General features: G+C 37.2%; 1 pseudogene; it reads right to left on the reverse strand.

Annotated features, from left to right (window-relative positions):
- Positions 1–8,713: 8,713 nt before the first annotated feature.
- Positions 8,714–8,814, reverse strand: LOC147379569 (U6 spliceosomal RNA; annotated as a pseudogene).
- Between the last annotated feature and the right edge of the window lie 13,794 nt (positions 8,815–22,608).

Consider the following 22,608-nt stretch of genomic DNA (forward strand, 5'->3'; position numbering starts at 1 on the left):
ATCTTGGGTGGCCCCATGGGCATGGCTTAGTTTCATTGAGTTAGACCAGGCTGTGATCCTAGTGTGATTAGATTGACTAGTTTTCTCTGATTGTGGTTTCAGTGTGTCTGCCTTCTGATGCCTCTTGCGACACCTACCATCTTACTTGGGTTTCTCTTACCTCGGACGTGGGGTATCTTTTCACGGCTGCTCCAGCAAAGCACAGCCACTGCTCCTTACCTTGGACAAGGGGTATCTCCTCACCGCTGCCCCTCCTGACCTTGAAAGTGGAATAGCTCCTCTGGTTCCAAATAAGAAAAGGAGTACATCAAGGCTGTATATTGTCACCTTTCTTATTTAACTTATATGCAGAGTATATCATGAGAAACGCTGGGCTGGAAGAAGCACAAGCTGGAATCAAGATTGCCAGGAGAAATATCAATAACCTCAGATATGCAGATGACACTACCCTTATGGCAGAAAGTGAAGAAGAACTAAAGAACCTCTTTATGAAAGTGAAAGTGGAGAGTGAAAAAGTTGACTTAAAGCTCAACATTCAGAAAACTAAGATCATGGCATCCGATCCCATCACTTCATGGGAAATAGATGGGGAAACAGTGGAAACAGTGTCAGACTTTATTTTTTTGGGCTCCAAAATCACTGCAGATGGTGACTGCAGCCATGAAATTAACAGACGCTTACTCCTTGGAAGGAAAGTTATGACCAACCTAGATAGCATATTAAAAAGCAGAGACATTACTTTGCCAACAAAGGTTCCTCTAGTCAAGGCTGTGGTTTTTCCAGTGGTCATGTATGGATGTGAGAGTTGGACTGTGAAGAAAGCTGAGCGCTGAAGAATTGATGCTTTTGAAGTGTGGTGTTGGAGAAGACTCTTGAGAGTCCCTTGGACTGCAAGGAGATCCAACCAGTCCATTCTGAAGGAGATCAGCCCTGGGATTTCTTTGGAAGGAACGATGCTAAAGCTGAAACTCCAGTACCCTGGCCACCTCATGCAAAGAGTTGACTCATTAGGAAAGACTCTGATGCTGGGAGGGATTGGGGGCAGGAGGAGAAGGGGATGACAGAGGATGAGATGGCTGGATGGCATCACTGACTCGATGGACATGAGTCTGAGTGAACTCCGGGAGTTGGTGATGGACAGGAAGGACTGGCATGCTGTGATTCATGGGGTCACACAAGAGTTGGACACGTCTGAGCAACTGAACTGAACTGAACTGAACTGAATGAGAGACTCAGGTAAACCTTAAGCCCAACCCAAAAGAAGAGATTTTGGATTGCAACAGGAAGCCTGAGACGACTATGGAGAGGAAAAATGATGGCAATCCTGCTCCTTCTCTAAGAAGGTTGTTTGCATTAGAAGTTTAGGTTACTTTTCACACTGGCTGAGACAGCCTTCAGCTTCTTTTCTGACACCCAGACTCTATCACTGCCTCTTTAGTGGACTCCCTGATTACAACAGCTTCCATACAAAATGCTGGGACTAAGTTACCACCAGAATTTCTATAGTCACACTTAAGGTCTACTTCTGTTATAGCAAAAACAGCTTCTCTAAAAGAACCATCAACCAAAGAATATAAGTGTGAGCAACCTCTTCTTGACAAGGTCATTTCTAGTCTTCAAAATGTTCCAGAGAAGTAATTTCTAAGAATGTTCTGAATGTAGGCTCATAGAAAGGGTTCTGCATTTTTAGAGTTGAAGGGATATTATTGATTATTTAGTCTATGCAGTGTCTGAATATCCTTAGGAATGCACACTCAAGCTTTATTTAGATGTATCTTGTTTATAACAGATGTATCTTGTTATAAACAATCTGGATATACAATTATTTAGGGCTCTTTGGGTAGAAACCAATCACCAGTAGTTTTAAGAAGAAGGTTAGATACTGTTTTGTGGCATCTTTTTAAGCAAAGAAAGCAAATTTTCTAAATAATTGAAAATAAAATTCTTCTGTAAACATGGTCAATTAGTAGCCAGCATACCCAACCATCCTATAAACTCTACCACATCTTGGCTTTATGGTTTTTCTTTAGTGTTAAGACTACGTGTGAGACTTAGTTGCTCCGTCGTGTCTGACTCTTTGTGACCCCAAGGATCCTCTGCCCTTGGACAGAGGAGCCTAGCCCGCCAGGCTCCTCTGTCCATGGAATTCTCCAGGCAAGAACGCTGGAGTGGGTTGCCATTCCCCTCTCCAAGGGATTTTGTGACCCAGGGGTCAAACCCCACGTCCTGCATTGCAGTCAGATGCTGTACCATCTGAGCCATCAGGGAAGCCTGTTAAGACTATATCTAGAATGAAAGATTCAGTCAAGACAAATACAATATGACGTCAGGAGAATTCAGCTGCCTACGTGTGTGCAGGCTAAGTCACTTCAGTCATGTCCAACTCTTTGTGACCCCATAGACTGTAGCCCACTAGACTGTCCATGGGATTCTCCAAGCAAGAATACTGAAGTGAATTGCCATGCCCTCCTCCAGAGGATCTTTCCCATCAAGGGATCCACCCCCATCTTTGGCATCTCCTGCACTGACAGGCAGGTTCTTTACCACTAGCACCATCTGGCCGGCAAGGAAGGGGAGACTACCTTATCAGAATTGGGTCACAAAGAGACTTCCAATCTAGTGCTTAGACAGAGTGCTCTATAATAATCCAATGTAGGGGACATTTCTTAACGGAAAATGTGTGGTTAGACTTTTAAACTATAGTCTTGTGACACAGTAAGTGTTTCTAAAATATTTTAGTATCCATTTGAGAATCACTGAACTGTGAAATCTATTTCATACATGTTTTACTAATCTATAAGTCTGGTGTCAAACATCCAATAAGGACATCAAAAGCAATTGTAGTAGCCATTTCCAGTGTATATCTCTTTGATTATGTCATCACTCCTTCCCATGTCATATTATTCATCCCTCTAGTTCAATAAATGTATGTTAATGAAAATAGTAAAAACAATGGATGGTGAATAGAGGGAAGGCTGATGGCTGTCAGTCTGGGCAAAGGGAGATTGAGGTCAGCTGTTCAAACTGGACTTCTCTGGTCTCTGAGAAAACAGCACTTTTCTATTTTTCCTAATAAATGAGGAAGCTTACAGATTTTTATTATCTTGAACAATCAATAGATGTTTTAAATACATCTTTTCCTTGATATAAGAGAATATGTAATAGAAAAAATGGCACTGGTTCTTCAGCCTAAAATTCCATTTGGAGAGAAACTTAAAGTACGATTCAATGTATAATTGTCTTATACAGACTAACTTCTTTGAATCAGTCTCAAAAACAAAATAAAAACACTCTCCCCCCACCTAGCCCCTCCCGCCCCCCAACAACAACAACAACAAAAACAGTAGATACAAAGAAACAAATTAGACCTGGAACTGTTTTGGTGCTTTATTTTAAAGAAAGACCATACAAGGTCGTATTAAAGACTTGGTCAAAAGAGCCATTTTTCATTTTTTCCTGGCCTCAATAAAAACTCAAATCAATATTCTGTATGATCTCATCTACAAGGATATATAGAAGTTTAAAAAAAAAACATTCAAAAAAAGATTTAACTGTGTTCATTACACTAAACATAAACTAGGATTTGGCTCAATCTGTTTTGAAAGGATCTTCGGCATTAAAGGTTAAAACAAAAAGAAGCCTCTAGTTAACCTTCAATTAACTATAGCTGCCTGGGACTTTCTTATTAATCAAGATTTTACTCTTGCATTATTTTTATGACATTCAATTTTATTTGGTTTCTTCAATATATTTCTCAGAGGTAAAATAGCTCTCTTTTATAGGTGAAAATCAAATCAAAATGTAGAAGGCTTCCAGTGTGACCTTCATAAAGTCATCTCCCTGAGGTTCTTTTCTTATTTTTAAAATGACAATAATGAGGTCTCGTCCACTGTGCCGTGGAAAAAATGGAATAAATTTGTGCAGAGAAGGAGGATAGTGTTGAAAAGATTAAAGTTTTGGGGGTCCAGAAAGACATAGATTCCACCAAGTATGGGCTTTCTGACATTAGACAAGGTATTGATCTCTTTGAGCCTCTGTTTCCTCATCAATAAAATAAACATATAAATCCTAATTGGAACATTGGCATGTTATATGAGCTCATGTATGTACAGGACTGGTATATAAAACACACACGAAAAAGATAGCTGCTATGTTCTGATTGTGTCTTCCCAAAATTCATATGTCAAATTGTAATGACCAATTCTAGTACTATTTAGAGGTGAGGTCTTTGGAAGGTTATTAGGGCATGAGGGTAAAGCCCTCAAGAATGGGATTAGTACCCTTATTGGTGGTAGTGGTTTGGTTGCTAAGTAGTGTCTGACTCTTGCGATCCCATGGACTGTAGCCTGCCAGGCTTCTCTGTCCATGGCATTCTCCAGGCACAAATACTGGAGTGGGTTTCCATTTCCTTCTCCAGGGTATCTTTCCAACCCAAGGATGGAACCCGGGTCTCCTGCATAGCAGGCAAATTCTTTACCGACTGAACTATGAGGGAAACCCCATATTAAAACAAAGTGAAACTTAGAATGGTCCCTCACCCCTATAGCCATATGAGATTTGCAAAAAGATTTAGTCTGGGAAGCAGGCTCTCACCAGACATAAAATCTGCTGGCACCATGATATCAGACTTTGTAGCCTCCAGAACTGTGAAAAATAACTATTGTTTTATAAGACACCTCATCTCTGGTATTACAGCAACCCACATGGAATAAGACAATAGCTGAAGAGGAGACCCTTACTATGTCTGCGAGGAAGAGAACCAGCACTCGACTTTGTGTGTTTTTAGTTAAGTTCAGTCACTCAGTTGAGTCCAACTCTTTGTGACCCCATGGACTGCAGCACACCAGGCTTCCCAGTATATCACCAAATCGTGGAGCTTGCTCAAATTCATGTCCATTCAGTCGATGATGCCATCCAACCATCTCATCCTCTGTCATCCCATTCTCCTCCTGCCTATGATCTTTTCCTGCATCAGGGCCTTTTTCAATGAGTCAGTTTTCTGCATCACGTGGCCAAAGTATTGGAGCTTCAGCTTCAGTATCAGTCCTTCCAATGAACATTCAGGACTAATTTCCTTTAGAATTTACTGGTTTGATTTCCTTGCAGTCCAAGGAACTGTCAAGAGTCTTCTCCAACTTCTCCAGTTCAAAATCATCAATTGTTTGGCTCTCAGTTTTCTTTATATTCCAACTCTCACAACCATACATGATTACTGGAAAAACCATAGCTTTGACTAGATGGACTTTGTTGGCAAAGTAACATCTCTGCTTTTTAACATGCAGTATGGGTTGGTCATAGCTTTTCTTTCACAGAGCAAGCATCTTTTAATTTCATGGCTGCAGCCACAATCTGCAGTGATTTTGCAGCCTCCCAAAATACAGTCTGTCATTTTTTTCATTGTTTTCGCATCTATTTGCCATGAAGTGAGGGGACCGGATGCCACGATCTTAGATTTTTACATGTTGAGTTTTTTTTTTTTTTTTTTTACATGTTGAGTTTTAAGGCAACATTTTCACGCTTCTCTTTCACTTTCATCAAGAGGCTCTTCAGTTCCTCTTTGCTTTCTGCCATAAGGGTGTTATAATCTGCATACCTAAGGTTACTGATATTTTTCTCTGCAAGCTTGATTCCAACTTGTGTCTCATTCAGCCAGGCATTTTGCATGATGTACTCTGCAAATCAGTAAAATAAACAGGATGACAATATACAACCTTGACATACTATTTCCCAATTTGGAACCAGTCCACTGTGTGTTTTAGTTTAATATTAATTTTTGTCTCCTCCAGAAAAGGTTCTTTCTCTATACTCCGTGTCCATATCTGTAATCAGTTCAGTTCAGTTCAGTTATTCAATCAGTCCGACTCTTTGTGACCCCCATGGACTGCAGCATGCCAGGCCTCCCTATCCATCACCAACTCCTGAAGTTTACTCAAACTCATGTTCATTGAGTTGGTGATGCCATCCAACCATCTCATCCTCTGTTATTCCCTTCTCCTCCCACCTTCAATCTTTCCAGCATCAGAGTCTTTTCCAATGAGTCAGTTCTTCACATCAGGTGGCCAAAGTATTGGAGTTTCAGCTTCAACATCAGTCCTACCAATGAATAATCAGGGCTGATCTCCTTTAGGATAGACTGGTTGGATCTCCTTGCAGTCCAAGGGACTCTCAAGAATCTTCTCCAACACCACAGTTCAAAAGCATCAATTCTTTGACACTCAGCTTTCTTTATAGTCCAACTCTCACATCCATACATGACTACTGGAAAAACCATAGCCTTGATTAGATGGACATTTGTTGGCAAAGTAATGTCTCTGCTTTTGAATATGCTGTCCAGGTTGGTCAAAACTCTTCTTCCAAGGAGTAAGCATCTTTTAATTACGTGGCTTCAGTTACCATCTGCAGTGATTTTGGAGCCCCAAAAATAAACTCTGACACTGTTTCCACTGTTTCCCTATCTATTTGCCATTAAGTGATGGGACCACAAGCCATGATCTTAGTTTTCTGAATGTTGAATTTTAAGCTAACTTTTTCACTCTCTTCTTTCACTTTCATCAAGAGGCTCTTTAGTTCTTCTTCACTTTCTGCCATAAGGGTGGTGTCATCTGCATATCTGAGGTTATTGATATTTCTCCTGGCAAACATGATTCCAGCTTGTGCTTCATCTTGCCTAGAGTTTCTCTTGATGTATTCTGCATATAAGTTAAATAAGCAGGGTGACAATATACAGCCTTGATGTATTTCTTTCCAATTTGGAACCAGTCTATTGTTCCATGTCCTGTTCTAACTGTTGCTTCCTGACCTGCATACAGATTTCTCAAGAGGCAGATCAGGTGGTCTGGTATTCCTATCTTTTGTTGAATTTTAATCTGGTATTCCTATCTCTTGATGAGCTTAAAGCTCAACATTCAGAAAACTAAGATCATGGCCTATGGTCCCATCACTTCATGGCAAATAGATGGAGAAACAACGGAAACAGTGACAGACTTTATTTTGGTGGGGGCTGCAAAATCATGGAGATGGTGACTGAAACCATGAAAGATGCTTACTCCTTGGAAGTAAAGCTATGATGATCCTGGACAGCATATTAAAAAGCAGAGACATTACTTTGCCAACAAAGTAATAGTTGTTGCCATCTAATCAAGGCTATGGTTTTTCCAGTAGTCATGTATGGATGTGAGAGTTGGACTATAAGGAATGGTGAATGTCTAAGAACTGATGCTTTTCAACTATGGTTTTGGAGAAGACTCTTGAGAGTCCCTTGAACTGCAAGGAGATCCAACCAGTCCCTCCTAAAGGAAATCAATCCTGAATATTCATTGGAAGGACTGATGCTGAAGATGAAACTCCAATACTTTGGCCTCCTTATGCGAAGAACTGACTCATTTAAAAGACTCTGATGCTGGAAAGATTGAAGGCAGGAGTAGAAGGGGATGACACAGGGTGAGATAGTTGGACGACATCACTGACTCTATGGACATGAGTTCGAGTAAACTCTGGGAGTTGGTGATGGATAGGGAGGCCTGGCGTGCTGCAGTTCATGGGATTGCAATGAGTCAGACATGACTGAGCCACTGAACTGAAATTAACTGATACCTGAATGGTCTAGTGGTTTTTCCTACTTTTTCAATTTAAATCTGAATTTGGCAATAAAGAGGTCATTATCTGAGCCACCGTCAGCCCCCGGTCTTGCTTTTGCTGACTCTATAGAGCTTCTCCATCTTTAGCTGCAAAGAATATAATCAATCTGATTTCAGTATTGACCATCTGGTGATGTTCACGTGTAGCATCTTCTCTTGTGTTGTTGCAAGAGGGTGTTTGCTATGATCAATGTGTTCTCTTGGCAAAACTCTATTAGCCGTTGACCTACTTCATTCTGTACTCCAAGGCCAAATTTGCCTGTTACTCCAGGTGTTTCTTGACTTCCTACTTTTGCATTCCAGTCCCCTATAATGAAAAGGGAACTGTAATCACATTCTCTAAATCATATCTGTAATTGCACACTCTAAAACTAGTTTCCCACCTGAAAAGATTTGAATCCTTTTAAAAAGTATACTGATCCAGAGTGAGTTAGGATCTGCAGGACCTCACCACATACTTTTGTTTCTTTCAGAGAAATGGCAAAAGGATGTAGTGTTGGGAGGGAAAGTCATAGTTATACCCTAAAGCAGTGATTTCCATCAAATTTACCCAGATAGCTCTTAAAAATTCCCAGATACAGGGTCCCACCTCTGAGTCAAAAAATCTGAAGGATATCAGTAAAGTTTGTTTTTTCTAGTGACTTTTTTGTAACTGTGGTAAAATATACATAAAACTTACCATTTTAACAATTTTTAAATGTAAAATTTACTGGTATTAAGCACATTCACATTTTGATGCAAACATTTTACCATCCATATCTAGAACTCTTCTCATCTTGCAGAACTGAAACTCTATACCTTCATTTGCCCTTCTCCCAGCCCCTGGGCAGCTATTATTCCATTTCCAGCCACTATGAATTTGGTTACTCTAGTTATTTTATACAGGCAGAATCATACAGTATTTGTTCTTTTGTGACTGGCTTATTCCATTTAGCATGTTTCCCATAGTCCTTCATGTTGTAGTATGAGCCAGCATTTTCTTCCTGTTAAAGGCTGAATTATTTTCTATTGTTTGTGTGTGTAATATTTTGCTTGTCCATCCATCCATGATTGGACACTTCCCGAAATGACTTTTAAAAAATATGAAATTCTTTACAAATTTGTTTGTCATCCTTGCCCAGGCACCATGCTAATCTCTGATTGTTGCAGTTTTAGTGTACTGTTGCCAAACTCAGAACTCCAAGTAGTTTTGAGAAGCACCAATAAGGCAGTTTTTTCTAGCTGCAGGTTGGTGGAATATTAAGTCAATTTACTTGATGACCAGTATTTTACAAGGACACAGAATAGGAGAAAATACAACTAAAATTTGTAATAATAAGTCAATGTATTATTTCAAATATTTGTTTCTGTATCTATGCATGTTTGTTGCAAAGGAGGGTGGCATGTGTACTATGTGAGGATATAAACTCGTTGCTTTTAGTTGCATTTCTTATAGTTGCTCTCAATCAAAAAAATGTGAAAGCCACCTGAGAATCAGAATGCAGAATATGATTATATGATAAGTAAGTTGACACCATGTTCTCAGCTTGAAACATGCTATAAAATTACAATAGCCATGATTTTACTGTGAATATATTCAAAATAAGAGAACCTGAAAAGAGAAAAGATTGAGAAATGTCTTCTATGAATTGATTTGGACTCCACAGTTCAGAGAGGTCTGCGTGTTGCTTATTAATGAATCATTTTCATAATACAGTATCAGGAGTTATATATGAATTTGGCCTCTCTCTGATACACTAAGCTTTTATAGACTCCAGAAGTAGATAAAGAATTGCTAATGGCAGTAATGAAGAGATGTGAATGCCACCAGCAATTCAGGATTTGGTTCCAGCTCAGGAAACACACCACCAAAATCAAAATTAATTTCCCCTTTGGCATTTTTCTCAACCATATGTGGTTTTTAAATTATTGTGGTAACTTGTCTCAGTGTATTGAAAATATACAGGATATATTTATTTAAGATAAATATGATTTTGCCTGGAATGTTTTCTGAAATAATAGCACACAATATGCATCAGAAAATAAGGCAATTATATACTAATATAACTGTTTTTGAATTGTATTTGGTTCTGCCAGAATTTATAAAAGATATATGTTTAACAGATGTAAATGTTTTTATTAGATCATATGGAACATAATCATTCATCTGCCTTTTAAAGACGTGTGGAACTCCTTTTCATCACAAGAAGTGTTATTTCTGTATTGCCTTAGATGTTCAGTATATGACTCTATCTCAAATCCTCTGTGAGTTGCCTGATGCTGACACTGGCATTAATACAGGCAAGCATAGTATTCCTAAGTAACCAAATATCATCCTTTGTTTTAATTCACAAGGAAGATGCTGGGATAGATGAATGAATGGAAAGATATATGATAGATAGTATTAATATATAAAAGGGTAAGTTAAATATACAATTAAAATTTTTAAAAATATAGATACAGACTTTCAATGCATAATGAGAATTATGTTCATAATTATGATACCTACTTGTGTTTAAGAAAACTTTATATCATGTATCTTCATTGATCCTCAGTGCTATGTAAAAAAGACCAAACTGTACACATTTTAAAAAAGAAAAACCAGATACAGACATTAACAACCTTACCAACTCACAAACCAGGGATATATCAGAAGCAGGAATCAGTTCCTGAGGACTGACTTTCAGTCCAGGTATTATTTTACTAAACTGCTGCATGAAGCATCATCATTATTGTTTATTTTGTTCTTGTTATTGTTGTTCAGTCACTCAGTCCGACTCTTTGTGACTTCATGGACTGCAGCAAGCCAGGCTTCCCTGTCGTTCACCATCTTCCGGAGATTGCTTAAAATCTTGCTTAAAACTTTGTTTTTGAAATCTCTCAATTTCAGGACAAGGCACTTTGGCCAATTAGTTAAGCTCTGATTTAAAAATTATTGATAATTATCACAAATTACTAGATAAGAACTACAGAGCAAAAATAATTTTATTCTTTATTTTGCAAACATGTGCTCAGTGGAGCTTCCCAAATCAGAGTGTTTCAGAATCAGCTACAGGGTCCTGAACAGCACACAGACTTGTGTGTTGCTCAGTAATCTCTCTTCTCCTAAAGGTCTACAGTTGATCGGGGTGCCTAGGTAGGTTTGAGAACTGCTGCTTTAGAAAACTACTTTGAATGGCATTAAAACATGTATAATATCATATAAGAAACGAATCGCCAGTCCAGGTTCGATGCAGGATACAGGAAGCTTGGGGCTGGTGCACTGGGATGACCCAGAGGGATGGTATGGGGAGGGAGGTGGGAGGAGGGTTCTGGATGGGGAACACGTGTACACCCACGGTGGATGCATGTTGATGTATGGCAAAACCAATACAATATTGTAAAGTATAATAATAATAATAATAAAATAAAATAAAAGGGAGGGAATGTAAAAAAAAGAAAAATACTTTGGAGTAATTTTGGTGAAATACCTATAAGGAAAATCAAATAAAAGATAATAACATGTTTTATTTACCTCCCATAGGCCACAAGTCTGAAGAAAATGCTGGTTTTGATTAGCCAAAAGTTTATAGAAATAGGAGATTTTTTGTTTAAGAAAAACAAAACATAATTATGAAGACAAAATTAGTTATAAAAAGGAGTATTTACTACCAAATTATTACAAATACATTTTTAAAAAGCTTTAAAGCACAAATATCTGCCTGACATAGTGCTGTGCTTAACAATATCCTGAAATCACTCTCCATTAGTTCATAAATATCTTCCTCTTTCCTTTTAAATAAAAGAATATCCATTGTGTGGATGTATTATACCATAATTATTCAACAACTTATGAGTGGGCATTTAGGATGTTTCCAATATTTTCAATCACAGTTAAAACAAGCTTCTGTATTACATATTTTCATATTATTTGAGATGTATCTTCAGGAAAAACTCCTGGAAGTTGAGTCACTGGGTCAAAATGTAAACACGAATGTAGTTACTTTAGATGTTGTAAAATGACATCCCAGAAGAATTGTACCAATTTTCTTTCCATCAGCAATATGTGAAAGTGCCTGTGTCCCCACAACCCTGCAAAAGAGGATGCTATTTTTTAAATTTTTTTTACCAGTGTGACAGGTGAGAGATGACATCTTAATGTAGTTTTAATTTGCATTTCTCATGAGTGAAGTGAACATTTATTCATATGTTTAAAGGTTATTTTTATAAATTTCTTGTGAATTGATAAGACAGTTTTTAAAATAGAGGATTGAAATATTCAGGTTTTTTACCTAGGTGTGATAAATATACTATCAAATTCTATATGCTGATTTTTAACTCCATAAAATACATTTCAAAATTACCATAAATAGTGCAATTATAAGATTAAACTACTGATAATGACTTGTTATTTTCTTGCTGAATGATAAATCTTAAAGGTATGTATCTTAACTTTATAATTCACAAAGCCAGACTAGAAAAGAAAAAGAATGAACCAATTCCATCAATATACAATGATAAAATTAGGAATATTTGCTAAGGAGTCAATCCTTCCCCTTCATGGATCACAGCCTTGTTGTGGCAAAGGGGCTTGTGTATCTCAATAAAACTATGAGCCATGCTGTGCAGGGCCACCCAAGACAGACAGGTCATGGTTAAGCGTTCTGACAATACGTGGTTCAAGGCTGGTGGAAATGGCAATCCACTCCTGTATTCTTTGCTGGAAATCCTCATGAACAGCATGAAAAGGCAAAAAGATATGAGGCTGTAGGATGAGCTCCCCAGGTTGGAAGATGTCCAATATGCTACTGGGGAAAAGCAGAGGGCATTACTAATAGCTCCAGAACGAATGAACTGGCTGGGCTAAAGTAGAAACAGTCCTCAGTTGTAGATGTGTCTGGTGGTGAAAGTAAAGTTCAATGCTGTAAAGAACAATATTGCATAGGAACCTGGAATATTAGGTCCATGAATCAAGGTAAACTGGATATGATCAAACAGGAGATAGCAAGACTGAACATCAACATCTTAGGAATCAGTGAACTAAAATGGATGGGAATGGGTGAATTTAATCAGATGACAATTATACCTACTACCATTGACAAGAATCCCTTAGAAAAAGTGGAATAGCCCTCAGAGTCAACGAAAGAGTCTGAAATGCAGTTCTTGGATGAAATCTCAAGAGAAAACGTGATCTCAGTTTGTTTCCAAGGCAAAGCATTCAACATCACAGAAATCTAGGTCTATGCTGTATACTGTCACTCTGCTTATTAAACTTCCATGCAGAGTATATTGTGCGAAATGCCAGGCTGGGTGAAGCTTAAGCTGGAATCAAGATTGCCAGGAGAAATATCAATAACCCCAGATATACAGATGACACTACCCTAATGGCAGAAAGCAGAGAGGGACTAAAGAGCCCCTTGATGAAGGTGAAAGAAGAAAGTGAAAAAGCTGGCTTGAAACTCAACAGCATTACAAAAAACTAAGATCATTGCATCTGGTCCCATCATTTCATGCAAATAGAAAGAAAAAGTAGAAGCAGTGACAGATTTTCTTTTTTGGGGATCTAATATCATTGTGGATGGTGACCACAGCCATGTCATTAAAAACATTTGGTCCTTGGATGAAAAGCTATGACAAACCTAGGCAGCATATTAAAAAGCAGAGACATCACTTTGCTGACAAAGGTCCATATAGACAAAGCTATGGGTTTTCCAATAGTCATGTATGAACGTGAGAGTTGGACCATAAAGAAGCTTGAGCACTGAAGAACTGATGTTTTCAAATTGTGGTACTGGAGAAGACTCTTGAGAATCACTTGGACTGGGAGGAGATCAAACCAGTCAGTCCTAAAGGAAATCAACCCTGAATATTCATTGGAAGGACTGATGCTGAAGCTGAAACTCCAATATTTTGGCTACCTGATGCGAAGAGCAGACTCATTGAAAAAGACCTTTATGCTGGGAAAGATTGAAAGCAAATGGAGAAGTGGGTGGCAGACGATGAGATGGTTAGATAGCATCACCAACTCAATGGACATGAATTTGAGCAACTCTGACAGATAGTGAAGGAGAGATGAGCCTGGACTGCTGTAGTCCATGGGGTCTCAAAGAGTCACACGACTTGACTAAACAACAGCAAAGTCAATCATAGGTAGTGACATTCATTACAGTATTTTAAAACCTTTTTAAACATATTTAGCCATTCTAGTATATGACTGAAATGACTTCTAAAATCTAGAAATGTTTCACTATTTTTTGTAATATTCTGCTAATAGGGCCACAAAATAAATGTTCTTCAAAACACCATTTCAGTGTTCTGTATTAACATTGCTTATTTTTATTTAAAACTATTTACTGTTTGGTATTTATTCAAACAGTTTCCCTTCTAATAACAGCACATTTACTTTTGTGGGTACGAATGATGCTCTGTATTTTGTGTTGTGTGTCTGTGTATTATCAAGAACCTAAATGCTTTCAATCACATATATTACCTTAGTCAAAACTGATCTTGGAAGATTGTTTGTGAAACATGTAAGACTAACAGTAAAATACTTTGTTGTTTGCCCTTAAAATAGAAAGGGTAGATTTTATAATCTCTTTACACATTTGAAAAAGATTGTGGTGTCAAGCAAAGTTTTTGGCTATGCTCATCAAATGAACAGTAATAATGGATGATTTCAAGCAAATTATGTTTTTCTAGAAAGTATTCCACTGTCAAAAGGACATGATGGTAATTTTCTAGGGTAATTTTCTAATAGATATAGCTAAGTTCCCCATGGACTGTAGCCTGCCAGCCTCCTCTATCCGTGGGATTCTCCAGTCAGGAATACTGGAATGGGTTGCATTTCCTTCTACAGGGGATCTTCCCCACGTGGATCAAACATGTGTCTCCTGCATTGCAGGCAGATTCTTTACCATCTAAGCGACCAGAGAAGCTCAAAGCTCCCCAGTTTTGTATTTTTACCAACTCTTTAAGTTTTATAAATGCAATTTGTTTTATTGGGCAGGCCAGAATTCTATTTGTTGCATCTGAGTTGGGCATTTGATAGGAGCAATTATTTTTTATTCCCATTATTCTGATCAACAATTGAAATATTTACTTATTGAAGAAATCATTTGATCTATTTACACTGTATTTGATAAGAATAACTTTTTGTTCATTTTAACCTATAATTTTTAAATAAAAATAAAGACCCTGCTCAAAGTGGTTTATTTATAAGAAGTTTAATTTTCACTGTATTCAGCTTTTCTAAAGTTCAACAAATTATTATTTTGCAGTTTAAAATTTTTCTTTATAACAGTTTTCTTTTATTAGCCCAGTATATTTTCTACTTCAACTATGATTTGACGTATTAATTTGCATTGATCTGAAAGACTAGAAAATAGCATAGTTTCATTCAAAGTATATAGAATATGAATATATTTTCTTTAAAATGTAAATTAAATCAAATGCAAGAAAGTGAAAACTTCAAAGAATTTTTACGTTTTCAAAACAGTTCTTTACAAAAAATATTTACAATGTCTAAACTCAAAGTATAAATCATATTTAATATGTTATAATTTCAAGTCAAAACAATTTTAACATTTGAATTTTAGAATTTAATAGCAAAATTGAGGGCTTCCCTGTGGCTCAGCTGGTAAAGAATCCACCTGCAATGAGCGAGATCTGGGTTCAATCCCTGAGTTGGGAAGATCTCCCAGAGATCTTAATCATAAAGATCTTAACCCTTTACAGGGGGTTAATCTTGTAAAAAACTTTTATAAAAATGAGACTACTAGCAATTCTATTTTCCAAGATAAAAAATCAGTATCTCCATATGCATATGCAAAATTAGCACAGCGTGCCTTGTCTAATATTGTAAAATGTTCTTCACCCACTACGTGCACCTGTTGCAAATGTCATGGTGACGCGTCAGTAATTTCAGAAACATGATTTGGAGCAATGAGAGAGGCTGAAAAAATATTTTCAGGATGTTTGTTACTAGTTGGAAGCTGCTTCTTCATCATCTACAGCATTCAAGCTCTCTGAGAGGAAGGATGGATTTATCTTTCCTTTTACCTGAGTGCCTCCACCACTCAATTCTTCCTGGTACTCCAAAGCAGTGTCTGTTCCCTGTGTCTGCAGCACAGAACTCACTCATGCGATTCAGGTTCAAAAGCTTTTTGTTTTGAGGACATGGGGAAGAGATGTAGAGGAGCTCTTCCCTGGAGTCTGAGCATAGTTGGTTACAAGAGTAGCATTGCATGTTGGTGCATTTCTGTTGCTGGCCATTGCAGTCTTAGGTTTCCCTAAAGTGTGGGCTCAAAACAGAGCCTGTCATCTGGATCTCAGTGCAGTAATGGAGAATAAAGAGAAGAGAATATTCACAAAATTATTTTGACTCCATATGCTTGTCACAGGTAGCGTGGAAGAATTGCTCTGTCCTTTTCAATGGAAACTGCCTTTAATGGAACAGCAGGACTGTTCCCACCTGTCCATCTTCTCTCACTGGATTGTATTTTTTTTTTTGGAAAATACATGTACATTTGCTTTGTATGTGGATGAAGAAATCACATTCAATAATCAGTGTTTGTTTTTTCAGATAATTAACACTGTAGTTTGGAAAAAAATATTTTATAGTATATTTTATTAGCCCAACAGAACTACTTTCATGTCCATGCTCAAAAATGTTTATTAATAAGGCAATTTGTTTTACTTAGGGGTAAAAACAAAGAATTCAATGATGTTTATCTCTTTCAAAAGGTTCACTGGCCTTTAAGTAAAAGTTGAACAACTTTGTTATTTTGAAGAACTCTAAAAGGAGAAAGCTTAAAAATGAAAAAAAAAAAAGTCACTATTTAAGATGTATTCAGGTATCAGCAACCCAAAAAGAAAGATTAAAGCCAGTTAATTATTCTCCCAGGTGCTTTACACAGTGAATTTGTTGGTTAGGTTCAAAAACCTGGCTGGAGCTCATTTCTTTCAAGTCTTTCTCTCCTTTCTAGAACTTCAGACTCCTAATTAAACAGTTTCTACTTCGGGTAATATTTACAAATGAGTCAGTGCTTAAGAGAATTCACTGATCCTAATTGGGATTCAGATCTCCAAGAGATCTGTCATTTCCACATTCTTAAAAACTGCCGAATCACTGGGGCTCAATCACCAATACACATAATTATTTTAAATTTCTAATAATGTTTCTAATTTGAAAAAATTAAGAATTACTCAGAATCCAAATGTGTTGAGAACATCAATCTTCACATTACCAGGCTCCTGCTGACACACTGAGAACAGGAATTGAGCCAGTGATGGGACATGAATTAGTATTTCTGTCTCGCTACTAGACAGAGACCAGGCTGAGTCAGTCCTCCCAGATCAAAGCAGAGGCAGGGTAGAACCATTTGTTCTGCTGCTCCAGAGGCTGGCAGACTAATCCTAATCTGGGCCAGATCTTCATGGAATACCCTGTGGTCCCCAATGTTCAAGGCAAGACTCTTTATTAAGAGATTGGAGGAATTATTTCATGGTATTGTGCCCACCATTGACTTGAGCTGTCACAAAACTAAAAGTCTGTGACCTATTACTGCTATAGCAATAGTCTGCAATAACCCACTGGATTTCCTCCAAATGTCTATTTGCAAGCTAAGGAGGAACTAAAGAGGCAACCAGTATACTTGACGTACATTTTAGAAGTAGTGTGAATGTGAAGGGTAGCAGAATATGTCATCCCAGGACATACTACGTTGACATAAGGATTATACTGAGCTGAAAGTAATTGAGAAGAAGCAGATACAAGAAAAGCTCTCTGACCTCCCTCTATTTGCCTAAAAGCAGTGCATGCATTTGTAAAGGTTTCTGCACTCCCCTCTCTACCAGAAGGGACAGAAGTTAATCACTGAAGACAACCCGGACTCTTAACAGCCCAGAGACAGCACCAGAGTAATCTACCTAACAGGCTTTGCTAAAACTAGTTCTCACCTACCATTGGTTGCCCAGTCTATTTCTTCCTGCAGTTTGCCACCTCAAGATCCTTTGTCTTTTGACTTTTATTAAAATCTCTTCTTTTGTTAAGGTACTGTATAAGCCCAGGCTCTAACAACCTTTTGAGTCACTCATCACTAAATGCTCCCATGTGTCTGCAATATGCACATGTTAATAAATTGTTTCTCTTATTTATCTGTCTTTTGTCAGTCTAACCTGACATTTACCTGGAGAACCTAAGGTGGTAGAGGAAATTTTTTCCCCTCTTACAAAAAGATTATTAGGGAAGACCTGGTTCAAGTTCTTGACTCGGCCACTTAGCCGTCACATCACTGTCAGTCACTCAGCCACTATGAGCCTCAGATTCCTCATCTGTAAGGTGGGAACAAGAGTTATTGACCTCCCTGGCAGGATTATTGTGAAAGATGAGATCATGCACATAAGAATTCTTTATAAACTTTGAATGATAAGGACACCTTATCTTTGACAAAGGAGGCAAGAATATACAATGGATTAAAGACAATCTCTTTAACAAGTGGTGCTGGGAAAACTGGTCAACCACTTGTAAAAGAATGAAACTAGAACACTTTCTAATACCATACACAAAAATAAACTCAAAATGGATTAAAGATCTCAACGTAAGACCAGAAACTATAAAACTCATAGAGGAGAACATAGGCAAAACACTCTCCGACATACATCACAGCAGGATCCTCTATGACCCACCTCCCAGAATATTGGAAATAAAAGCAAAAATAAACAAATGGGACCTAATTAAACTTAAAAGCTCCTGCACAACAAAGAAAACTATTAGCAAGGTGAAAAGGCAGCCTTCAGAATGGGAGAAAATAATAGCATATGAAGCAACGGACAAACAACTAATCTCAAAAATATACAAGCAACTCCTACAGCTCAACTCCAGAAAAATAAATGACCCAATCAAAAAATGGGCCAAAGAACTAAATAGACATTTCTCCAAAGAAGACATACAGATGGCTAACAAACACATGAAAAGATGCTCAACATCACTCATTATCAGAGAAATGCAAATCAAAACCACTATGAGGTACCATTTCACACCAGTCAGAATGGCTGCGATCCATAAGTCTACAAGCAATAAATGCTGGAGAGGGTGTGGAGAAAAGGGAACTCCTTTACACTGTTGGTGGGAATGCAAACCAGTACAGCCACTATGGAAAACAGTGTGGAGATTCCTTAAAAAACTGGAAATAGAACTGCCTTATGATCCAGCAATCCCACTGCTGGGCATACACACTGAGGAAACCAGAAGGGAAAGAGACACGTGTACCCCAATGTTCATCGCAGCACTGTTTATAATAGCCAGGACATGGAAGCAACCTAGATGCCCATCAGCAGATGAATGGATAAGAAAGCTGTGGTACATATACACAATGGAGTATTACTCAGCCATTAAAAAGAAAACATTTGAATCAGTTCTAATGAGGTGGATGAAACTGGAACCTATTATACAGAGTGAAGTAAGCCAGAAAGAAAAATACCAGTGCAGTATACTAACGCATATATATGGAATTTAGAAAGATGGAAACAATAACCTTGTGTATGAGACAGCAAAAGAGACACTGATGTATAGATCAGTCTTATGGACTCTGTGGGAGAGGGAGAGGGTGGGGAGATTTGGGAGAATGGCATTGAAACATGTATAATATCATGTATGAAACGAATCACCAGTCCAGGTTCGATGCACGATACTGGATGCTTGGGGCTGGTGCACTGGGACGACCCAGAGGGAGGGTATGGGGAGGGACGAGGGAGGAGGGTTCAGGATGGGGAACACAGGTATACCTGTGGCAGATTCATTTCGATATTTGGCAAAACTAATACAATATTGTAAAGTTTAAAAATAAAATAAAATTAAAAAAAAAAAAAAGAAAAAAAAGGCTAAGCTTTTTTGTTTCCTCTCTGCAAGTTCCTTAAATGTAGGAGTCATGGCTTATTCAATGTAAAGTAGATTTTTTTGTTATAAGTAAATTTATCTTTGGCAATTTTAGTGGTTTGTTTCTCTCTTTTTGTTTTCTCTTTCTGGGAACTCTTTAGACTTACCTTTGTGCTGGCTCTTCCCATCTCTCAAAATATGCCTTGGAGAAATATACAACTGCAACCTCTGGCATCTTTATCATAACACAGGCAGACTCAGGCTTGAGACGTGCTGGAAGTTCAGTGCACAGGTCACAAGGGAAGAAAGGCTGGGCTGAATGAACCTTGTTTTAAGCAAAGTAACATAGCTATAGATGCTGGACCAGGACTGGAATGAATATCCAGTGATTAAAAAAGAGGAGCAAATTAGCCTTCCTTCAGATGAATATGCACTGAAGAAGGTTACAGGTAATTGAATATCAAAGCCTGGTGAGGCAGTGACAACACCTTCGGATGATCCATCAGCCTGAAGTGGGAGGTTTGCTTTAGGAACCAGGTCATAAGGAATCCTAAATTTTTCATAGGCCAGAGTTTAATTTTCAGTGTACAAAGTTAATTGAAACATATTTTACTTTATTTTTAACTTAATGTTTTGTACAGTTGTTTCTTGTCAACAAATGTGTTCTTGAGTTTCTAAATTTAAAAACTTGCTAGTATTTTACATGTCTTTAAATATTCATGGTTGCCTTAATTAGTATATTTCATAAATTAATATCCCTTCACCATTTTTTGTTTTATTGAAAAATATCTTAGCGTTTCTTCTTTTTTTCTCACATTAATTCTTATGCATTGTTTTATAAGAGGCATATGGTTTGATTTTGCTTTTACTCACTGTGAAAAATTCCGTCTTTTATGAGGGTGGCTCAGCCTACTCGCAATTATTATTATATCTGATATTTTGGTCTTAATTGTCTCATCTTTTCAAATGCTATATACGTATATTCTTCTTTATTATTTTCTTTTTATAAACAAGTTGTGTTTCATTTGTTTTACTTTCCTCTGTAACTTCAGCTGAAACCTCCGTTTTATAATTCTGAAAGAAGGAACACCTTTGTGTACTACAAATTTTCATATTTCTATGGTAATCAAACTCAAAGATTAAATGATACATTTTAAAATATTCCATAGTGAAAATGAGGAATTGATTTCATTTTAGTTCCTTCTTTCTCTCATTGCTCTGCCATGATTTCCTTGCCTCACTTTTTAGTATATGTTTCTATAAATAGAACTCAGATGATGGGTAGGGTGTTATTCTTATATTACCTTTTATTTTAAGAAATCCCTTTATATTTACTTCTTTTGTTAGTTGCTAAGTTGTGTCCAGCTTTTTGCAACCCCATGGACTACAGTCCGCCACACTCCTCTGTCCCTGGGATCTCCCAGGCAAGAATACTGGAGTGGATTGCCATTTCCTTCTCCAGGGTATCTTCCCAACCCAGGGATCAAACCTGTGTCTCCAGCCTTGGCAGAAGGATTCTTTACACCTGAGCCCCCAGAGGCTTCCCAATATACTTACTTTATTACCCTATATTAAACTATATTTATTTATTAAACTATATTTATTTATTACCCTATATTAAACTATAGTTAGTTTTAGCTCTATGTTTGACATGTTCGAGTGCTCACCACTGTCTTTTTTAAACAGATCCATAATCTTGAACTCTTACATTGATCATTTTTCAGTAAGCTGGGATACACTTTCAAGGTTTTCTTTCAAGAAGTGCTGATAAAGGATCTATCTCCTGAGTCTTTCTATAGCTGAAAGTATCTCTATGCTATGAAGGGAAACTTAACTGCATATGAAATTCCTTGCCAAAAAATGTTCTTTTCTTCCTCAAATGTGAGTACATATAATTTTATTTTCTTCTACATTTATTTTACTGAGGAGAAATTTGCAGTTTTCTTTCCTTTTTATGATAAGCAGTTTTTTAAGTGTGTTTTTCTTTTTTCTGTTCATTTATTCTACAGATATTTATTGAGCAACTCATACATGCCAGGTTCTTTTCTTGTCCCTGGAAACATGTTGCAGAATAAAGTCGACAAACATGCCTATTCTTGTGGGACTACATGTTTTTTCTCTCTTAAATGCTTGCCTGATTTAAAATTTTAATAATGTATTTAATTTTCATCCTTGAATGTGTTCTGTTTGACCTATCTTTTCAATTATCTTTGGACTAAAGCTAAGGTAGCTTTCTAAAAAGAGCAAAAACAAATGTATTTTCAAATTCTGGACTGTTCTTTCTACTTATGCCTCAATTATTCAGATTTCCTCTCTGGGAGAACCTAGGATTTTTGGTTGAATCTTTATTCTCCATTATTAATATCATTTTTCCTCTAAAATATTTTATAAACTCACATGCTTTTGGTATTCTAAGAATACTACAAATTAACTACTTCACATGACTTATTAGATTTCTGAATCGAATTACCATTCGATGTTTCATTTTCAGGCTTTATTTTGTGCTGCCTGTAGGTTTAGTTTTACTGAAATTTTCATTTTGAGCCATCTTTTTATCTCTTCATATTTCCTTTTTTCTTCTACTGATTCATCAGTGATTTTTGTCCATTTAAATGTTATTGAACTGAAATATATATACAGAAAAGTATGTGGATCAAAAATACGTCCTGGTGAATTTTTACATCCTTATGCACACTTGTGAAACCAGCTCCAAGTGCAAGATTCACACCACCACCAACCTTCAGATCAACATCAGTACCCTTCATGCTCTTTTCTAGTCACTATTCCCCTCAAAAGTCACCCTATAACCTTTTAATTCGATATTTTTTTGCTTCCTTATAATTTATTCTTCTTTTTAGTAGATGTTATATTTTCTTGTATCACAGGGAAGATGCAAAATATTACTCTAAAATTTTCTCCAATTTGCAATCTTGAAATTAATGTAGACTGATGAGGTTCCTGAAATAATAGTACTCTGGGACCTGCACTTTCACAAAATGACTAGAATTCCCACATATATTAAGGTTTGATTAACAGTGCCCTAGAAAACTTTTGAGAAACATTGGTGCCTGGCCTTATCCTCTTAAGTTTTTTTAGCGTGAAACCATATATTAGTGTTTTTATTACTACCATAACAAA

The sequence above is a fragment of the Bos grunniens genome, chromosome 1 (genome assembly GCF_055505025.1).
Source record: "Bos grunniens cultivar Pamir isolate PY7600 chromosome 1, Bosgru_T2T1.0, whole genome shotgun sequence".
In the NCBI taxonomy this organism is placed as follows: domain Eukaryota; kingdom Metazoa; phylum Chordata; class Mammalia; order Artiodactyla; family Bovidae; genus Bos; species Bos grunniens.